We start from the raw sequence: 7,245 nt of genomic DNA, 5'->3' as shown, positions 1-7,245 counted from the left end.
GATGGGGTTATTTGGGAAGGTCTTCCTCGCTCTTAGAAGGGAGGCCTCTCTTTCACGGCCTTTGGACAGTGTTGAAGTTTTTGTGTTGCCACCATCTTGCGACCCTGAGGGAAGTTGCTAATGTGCTGAAAATGGCGGAAAGAACCAAGACCTCTGAGCCATCAAATTACCCAATCACGGCGCTGCCCTGCCTCTTGTCTTATGAGATAAGAAGCATCTTTAAGCCACTCGGATTTGGGGTGTCTGTGACCAGCAGCCACAACAGCCAGGTAGTGTGAGCCAAGCCCTGGCCCTAGCCCACTATGCCCTGTTCATTGCCTACTGTCTGTCCTCTGCCTCCATTACTGCCTCTGCCCACCTTGGGCTCCCTGTCTCTCACCTGGGCTATGGTGACATCCGCCTCACTGGACTCCCTCCTCCATGCTTATACCAATGCCCCCCCCAGGGTTGCCTGGCTGAGCCAAAAACCAGCCAACATATGAAAAAGTTCGTGACACCATGAATCGTCAGGGCATGCAAATGATAAAAGATAGGATATCATCTCCACCAGAATAGCTCAAATGAAAAAGACTGACAACACCAAGTATTGGTGAGAATGTGGAGAGCTAGAACTCTCCCGCACTGCTGGTGAGCGTGTGGCGTGTACAACCCCTGTGGGAAGCTGGCAGTTTCTTTTAAAATTAAGCATCTAGTCTGTGTCCTCACATTTGCACTTCTGAGTATACAGCCAAGAGAAATGAATGTTTAAATTCACAAAAGACTACTGTAGTATAACAATGCTTCTATCAGTCTTATTCATAGTAGCCCAAATCTGGAAACAATATAAATGAATGAATAAATAAATTGTGTTATATTCATACACTAGAATACTATATGGCAATAAAAAAGAATCCATACATGCAAAAACATGGATGAGCCTCCAAGACATAATGTTGAGCCAGAGAAGCCAGGCACAAAAGAGCACTTGCTAGATGACTCCATTTATATGAAGTTCAAGAGCAGGCAAAACTGATACATGGTGATAGCAGAACAGTGTTGACTCAGTTATCTCATGCTGCTGTAACAGAAATACAAGTGGGTGGCTTTAACAAATTTATTTTCTTACAGTTGAGGGGCTAGAAGTCCAAATTCAGGGTACCATCTCTAGAGGAAGGCTCTCTTCACCTGCTCTGGGGGAAAGTCCTTATCTCAGCTTCCGTAGCTTTCTCTCAGCCTTGCTTGGAGACCTCCACGTTGGATCTAGCTTTCCCTTGTTTGTATTCGCTTGCTTCTCTACCTAACCTACCCCTTTTACATCTCAAAAGTGATGAGTTCTGGACACACGCGACACTGATGTGGCCTCGTTAACATAACAAAGAAGACCCTATTCCCAAGCAGGATTACATCCACGGTTACAGGTGTTAGGATTTACTACACGTATGTTTTTGGGACATCATTCAATCTATCTGAAGTTGTCAAGGATTTCATTTTACTTGGATCCACAATCAAAGCCCATGGAAGCAGCAGTCAAGAAATGAAAGGATGTGTTGCATTGGACAAATCTGCTGCAAAAGATCTCTTTAAAGTGTTAAAAAGCAAAGATGTCACTTTAAGGTGCGCCTGACCCAAGCCACAGTGTTTTCAATCCTCACGTGCATGCAAAAGCTGGACAATGAGTAAGGAAGACCAAAGAAGAATTGATGCCTTTGAATTACGATGTTGACGAAGAATATTGAACATACCACGGACTGCCAAAAGAAGGAACAAATCCGTCTTGGAAGAAGTACAGCCAGAATGCTTCTTAGAAGCAAGGATGGCGAGACCTCACCTCACATACAATGGACGTGTTATCAGGAGGGACCAATCCCTGGAGAAGGACATCATGCTTGGTAGAGTAGAGGGGCAGTGAAAGAGAGGAAGACCCTTCACGAGATGGATTGATACAGTGGCTGCAACAATGGGCTCAAGCATAAAGATTGCGAGGATGGCTCAGGACTGGGCAGTGTTTCATTCTTTTGTACATAGTGTCGCTATGAGTCAGAACCGATTTGATGGTACCTAACAGCAACAACAACAACTCCAATCCATAACGAGTGGGTACCTTTGGGCCGTGAGGGCAAGGGTATAAACTGGTAATGGGCACAAGAGAACTTTCTGGGGTGCCAGAATGTTTCTATATCTTGATCTGGGTGGTGGTCACATGGGTGTATACGCATGGAAAAAGTCATCAGATTGAACACACGATTTGTGCATTTTACTGTGTGAATTGCATCTCAATTAAAAACAAACAAACAAAAAATAGCCAGTGTTAGCAAGTGCCCAGGCGAACCAACTGGAGAAAACCCCAGTCACCTGAATCACACAGGGAATTCAGCCAGTGCCACATGGTTTGGCCTGCAAGGTCTAGCCACCTGCCTTGGGCCACCAGGTGTATGCTCTGGAAAGAGTGTAGACTGGGGCATTAGACAAATCCCAAGAGCTGCCTCCAGCTGCCTACGTGAACCTGGCCGAGGCACACTGCCTCTCTGGGCTTCATTTCCTCATGTGTTAAATGGGGACTATAATGCCAACCTCGGAGGGCCGTGTAGGTATTAAATTACCGACTATTTTGATGATCTAGTGCTGTGTAGCTTCACCACCACAAGCTCAATAACTTAGAACAACAGTTTTTTATTATCATTTGTGGTCCTATGGGTTGAATGGACTCAACTGGGCAGTTCTCTTAATACCTCTTTTGTAGTTGCAGTCATATGGCACCTGAGGCTGGAGTCATCTGAAGCCTTGACTGGACTGAGTGTCCAAGATGGATTCTTCACTCATATGTCTGGTGCTGGGATGTCTGGAACAGCAGACGACGCTGGACATCTCTCTTTCTCCTTGTGGCCCCTCCATGTAGCTAGCTTAGGCGTCCTCGCAGCATGGTGGCCTCAGGGTAGTCTGTAGCCTGGCTTCTTACGTGGCTGACTTAGCTGAGAAATAGAGTTCCAAGAGACCCAGGTGGAAACTACAAGTCTTCTTATGACTTAGCTTTGGAAGTGCTGTGGCATCACTTCCGCCACGTTAGTCAAAAGCAGGTCACAGGGCCAGTCCAGATTCCAGAAAAGGGGACAACACCAGGGAGTGAATACAGGCTGTGTGACTCATCGAGGATCCTCTTTCTTCTTTGGCTACCAGGACTCTGAGCTTCTGCTTCTCCACCTACCTCTCCAGCTGTGTCTTCTCAGTCTCCTTTGTGGAATTTTCGTCTTCTGCCCAGCCCTGTAATGTTGGGGTTTCCCATGGTTTATCCTCAGCTCTCCCGTCATCTCGTTCTGTGTGCTCTTCTGTGATGATCTTGACCCCTCACTCTTGGCTTTTCTTACCATCTGTGCTAACCACCCAGATCAGTCTCCAGCCTGTGCCTTTCTCCAGAACTCCAGACCTAGACAGCCAGCTATCTTATTGATATGGGTCTGGATATACCTCGGACTCAAGGCCACTGTCAAGGCCTCGTCTTCCTTCCAACCTGCTCCGCCTCAGTGTATGTTCACCCCATGAGATGGTCTCTGAATTAGGTCTTAGAGCCACAGCCTTGAACCAAGAACTATTCCTGTCCTCAGGCTCTCTCAATCTGGAAAGAGGCAAAATTTGAATCAGGCAATTCCAAGAAGCCACAGTCAGCACAGGGGATGTAGCCGACCCAGTCTGGGATGTCAGAAAAGGTTTCTTAGGAGAGAGGATGCCCGACCGAGACAGGCTAGGAGGGAGAGAGTGTGTTCCAGGCCGAGTGAACATCGTGTTCAAAGGCCCTGAGATGGGAAAGTCAGGCACTCTGAGCAGCTGAGTGTGACTGGAGCTGGCAGAGTAGAGGGATCCAAGATGAGGCTGGGAGGAAGGCCAGAGCTGGGACCCAGTTCTGCAAGCACGGTAAGGGTCATGTGTCCTAGCTCCAGCTTCATGCTTAACCCAGAGAGGAGCCCTTGGGGAGTTACAGGCAGGCAGTGCTCTGCCTCAGGACAGAGGTCTGGATTAAGATGGGAATTTGTGTGTTATCAGCACGTGGGGGTTATTGAAGGTCCCGAGATGGTGCAAGGGGTGGTGTGTAGAGGAGGGAGAGAAGAGGACAGAACCCAAGGAAGAGCAGAACCCCACAAAGCAAATAGAACCTGTATTCAGCAAGGATGTGGAAAACGAAGAGGTAGGTTCACGAGAGCACGTGAATGCATCAAGAAGGGAGTGGCCAATGGGGCAGGAAGAAAATGCCCTGTAGGAGTCCACTGAATTTCGTGCGGCCACATAGGGTAGAGAGCCATGGGCCTCCCCCTGGAGGAGCTGGGCCGTGAGGAGAGAACAGAGCCCAGTGCGGTCAGGGAGAGGAAGGGTTGGTGTGTTGACAAGACTACTCCAATGCCCCCTGTGTCTCAGTGTCCTGGGGCTGCTCCCAGACAGCCACCACCACCACCACCCAGCGTTCCCATCCATATTTGGAAGCTCTTGCTCTTCTCCTGCCTGCACTTCCTTGTCACCAACAAGGCTGACTCCACTCCCCTCCCTCTTCCAAGGCCCAGAGCTCCAGGCACTCCAGGATACGTCATCCAGGGGCTTCGGGACTACCCACCCACTCTCGACTCCAGGGACCTGCAGCTCCCCTGGGGCACTGTCACTCCACAGCGACTCCCCCTCAGATAGCACTGCTGATGCGGACCCCACCCTGCTACACTCATCCCTTCCTCCTTCCAGCTGCCCTCCTTTATGCCCACTGCCCCTGTCCTCTGACCCTGGACACACCCCTCACCCAGCCAACTCTGGGAGCCAGAATGACAAAAGGGTAAGAGCTCAGGTCCTGGAGTCAGACAACCCTCCATCTGTATCCCTGCTCCCAGCTATGCAACCCCTCTGTGCCTCGGTTTCCTCATCTGTAAAACAGGGCTAGTGGTACCTACAACACAGAAGTGTTATGAAGATTAAAAATAAGCTGTTGTTCTTAAGTGCCATCGAGTAGATTCCAACTCATAATGACCTCATGAGACAGTAGAACTGCTCTGTAGGGTTTCCTTGGCTATAACCTTTATGGAAGGAGCCCTGGTGGTACAGTGATTAAGTGCTCGGCTGCTAATTGAGAAAAGTCAGCAGTCGAAACCCACCAGCCTCTTCTTCACAGGAGAAAAGACCTGGCAATCTGCTCCCGTAAAGATTACAGCTGAGGAAACCCTACGGGGCAGCGCTATGATGAGTCGACTAGATGGCACACAAGAATAACAACAGCAGTCTTTCCAGACGCAGATCACCAGCTCTTTCTCCCACAGAGCCACTGGGGGGGGTTGAACCGTCGGCTTTTCAGTTAACAGCCGAGCACTTAACTGTTTGCTCCACCACGGCTCCTTAAAAATGAGCTAATACATGTAAAATGCTTTGAAGAGTTCCTGGTCCCTAGTAAGGTCAAGCTATTATTATCACTGTGGTGGTGCTTGTTATTGTTCTGGGCATTGTGAGGGTTAAAGGAAACAATGTATGTAAAATGCATGGGAGGGCAGGAGTGGAATTTAGTGTTGTAAGGTGACATAAGTCGGTTCTGACTCATAGCGACGCTATGTACAATGGAATAAAACCTTGCCTGGTCCTGCACCATCCTCACAGTCGTTCTATGTTTGAGCCCATTGTTGCAGTCACTGTGTCAGTCCGTCTCCTGGAGGGTCTTCCTCTTTCTCCTGGCCTTCTACGTTATCAAGCACGATGCCCTTCTCCAGGGACTGGTCCCTCCTCCTGATAAAACGTCCAAAGTATGTGAGATGAAGTCTTGCCACCCTTGTTTCTAAGGAGCGTTCTGGCTGTACTTCTTTCAAGACAGATTTGTTCCTTCTTTTGGCAGTCCATGGTGTGTATATTCAATATTCTTCGTCAGCACATAATTCGAAGGCATCAATTCTTTGGCCTTCCTTATTCACTGTCCAGCTTTCACGTGCATATAAGGCTATTGAAAGTACCATAGCTTGGGTCAGGTGCACTTTAGTCCTCAAAGTGACATCTTTGTTTTTTAACACTTTAAAGAGGTCTTTTGCAGCAGATTTGCCCAATGCAATATGTCATCTGATTTCTTGACTGCTGCTTCCGTGGGCGTTGATTGTCAATCCAAATAAGTACAGTCAGTCCTCATGATTCAAGGATTATGTACTCGTGAATTTGCCTACTGGCTCAAGTTTATCCATAGCCCCCTAATTCAGTAGTTGGGGGCTTTCACGGGCATTCACAGGCATGTGAAGGGCAGCAAGATATCTGCGTTGCCCAGCGCGGCTGTTCCCAGCTGAGGTCGAACCAGATGACACTCTGCCTTCTTGTCTCAGCTCTCATATTGTAAACATGTGTCCTTTTCACGGTTTTTGTAGCGCCACGTTTTTTCCATTTTTTGTGCTCTTTGTTGGTGATTTCAGTATTACAGAATTTTGCTAAAGTGCTGTCTAGTGTTCCTAAGCACAGGAGGGCTGCGACGTGCCTGAAGGAGACGCTACGTGTCGTAGATCAGCTTCCTTCAGACACGAGTCATAGCACTGTTGCCTGTGAGTTCAATGTGAATTAATTATAATATGTATTAAACAAGGTGTCTTTATACCAAAACACATATAAAACAAGGTTACAAACTGATCGGTTGATGAAAATATTGTGACCAGAGGCTGCAGGAGCCTAACTATATTTCCCCCGGGAGCAATGGGTCAGTATTCGCTAATTCAGTGTGACTTTATAGAACATAACTGCTGCAAATAAACGACAATGTATTTCAACAAACAGGAGCTATGCTGTTACTATCCTTAGGCAGAAGTCAGCTGGATCCGCCCGCCATCCCCAGGAGATCTAGTCAAACTTGGTCCAAACCCCAGGTCCGTGGCTATGAGGGTCCAGACCCTCCCCTCCCCCACACACCTTGGCAGTTTCCGAAAGAGCTTCCTAAGACTTCCTTTCTCTCGAGGCTGCAGGCATCGCCAGGCACAAAGCCAGCACTCTGGTGGTTCTGCAAAAACTCCTCTTGCCAAGTGTCCTATTTTTCAAGGAGGTCTCTACATTTTACTTTTGTGGCATCTCTACCCCTGGCAGCAGGGGTCCCTGGCTGTCTGGAAGGACCTCGGCCTGGCGGCTGGGCACTGCCCAACTCCTCCTACCCCTACTGCCCTGGCTGGTGAGCCCGGTGCCTCTCCCAGGTTTAGTCGCTGATTCCCACAGCCATGGCCTGGTTCAGCCTCTTCCCGGGTCCCCAAACCCATTGCTGTCGAGTCGATTCCAGCTCATAGCAGACCT

The sequence above is a fragment of the Loxodonta africana genome, chromosome 4 (assembly GCF_030014295.1).
Source record: "Loxodonta africana isolate mLoxAfr1 chromosome 4, mLoxAfr1.hap2, whole genome shotgun sequence".
Classification (NCBI taxonomy): domain Eukaryota; kingdom Metazoa; phylum Chordata; class Mammalia; order Proboscidea; family Elephantidae; genus Loxodonta; species Loxodonta africana.
The sequence above is the reverse complement of the archived record's forward strand: the minus strand, read 5'-3'. Positions refer to the sequence as shown.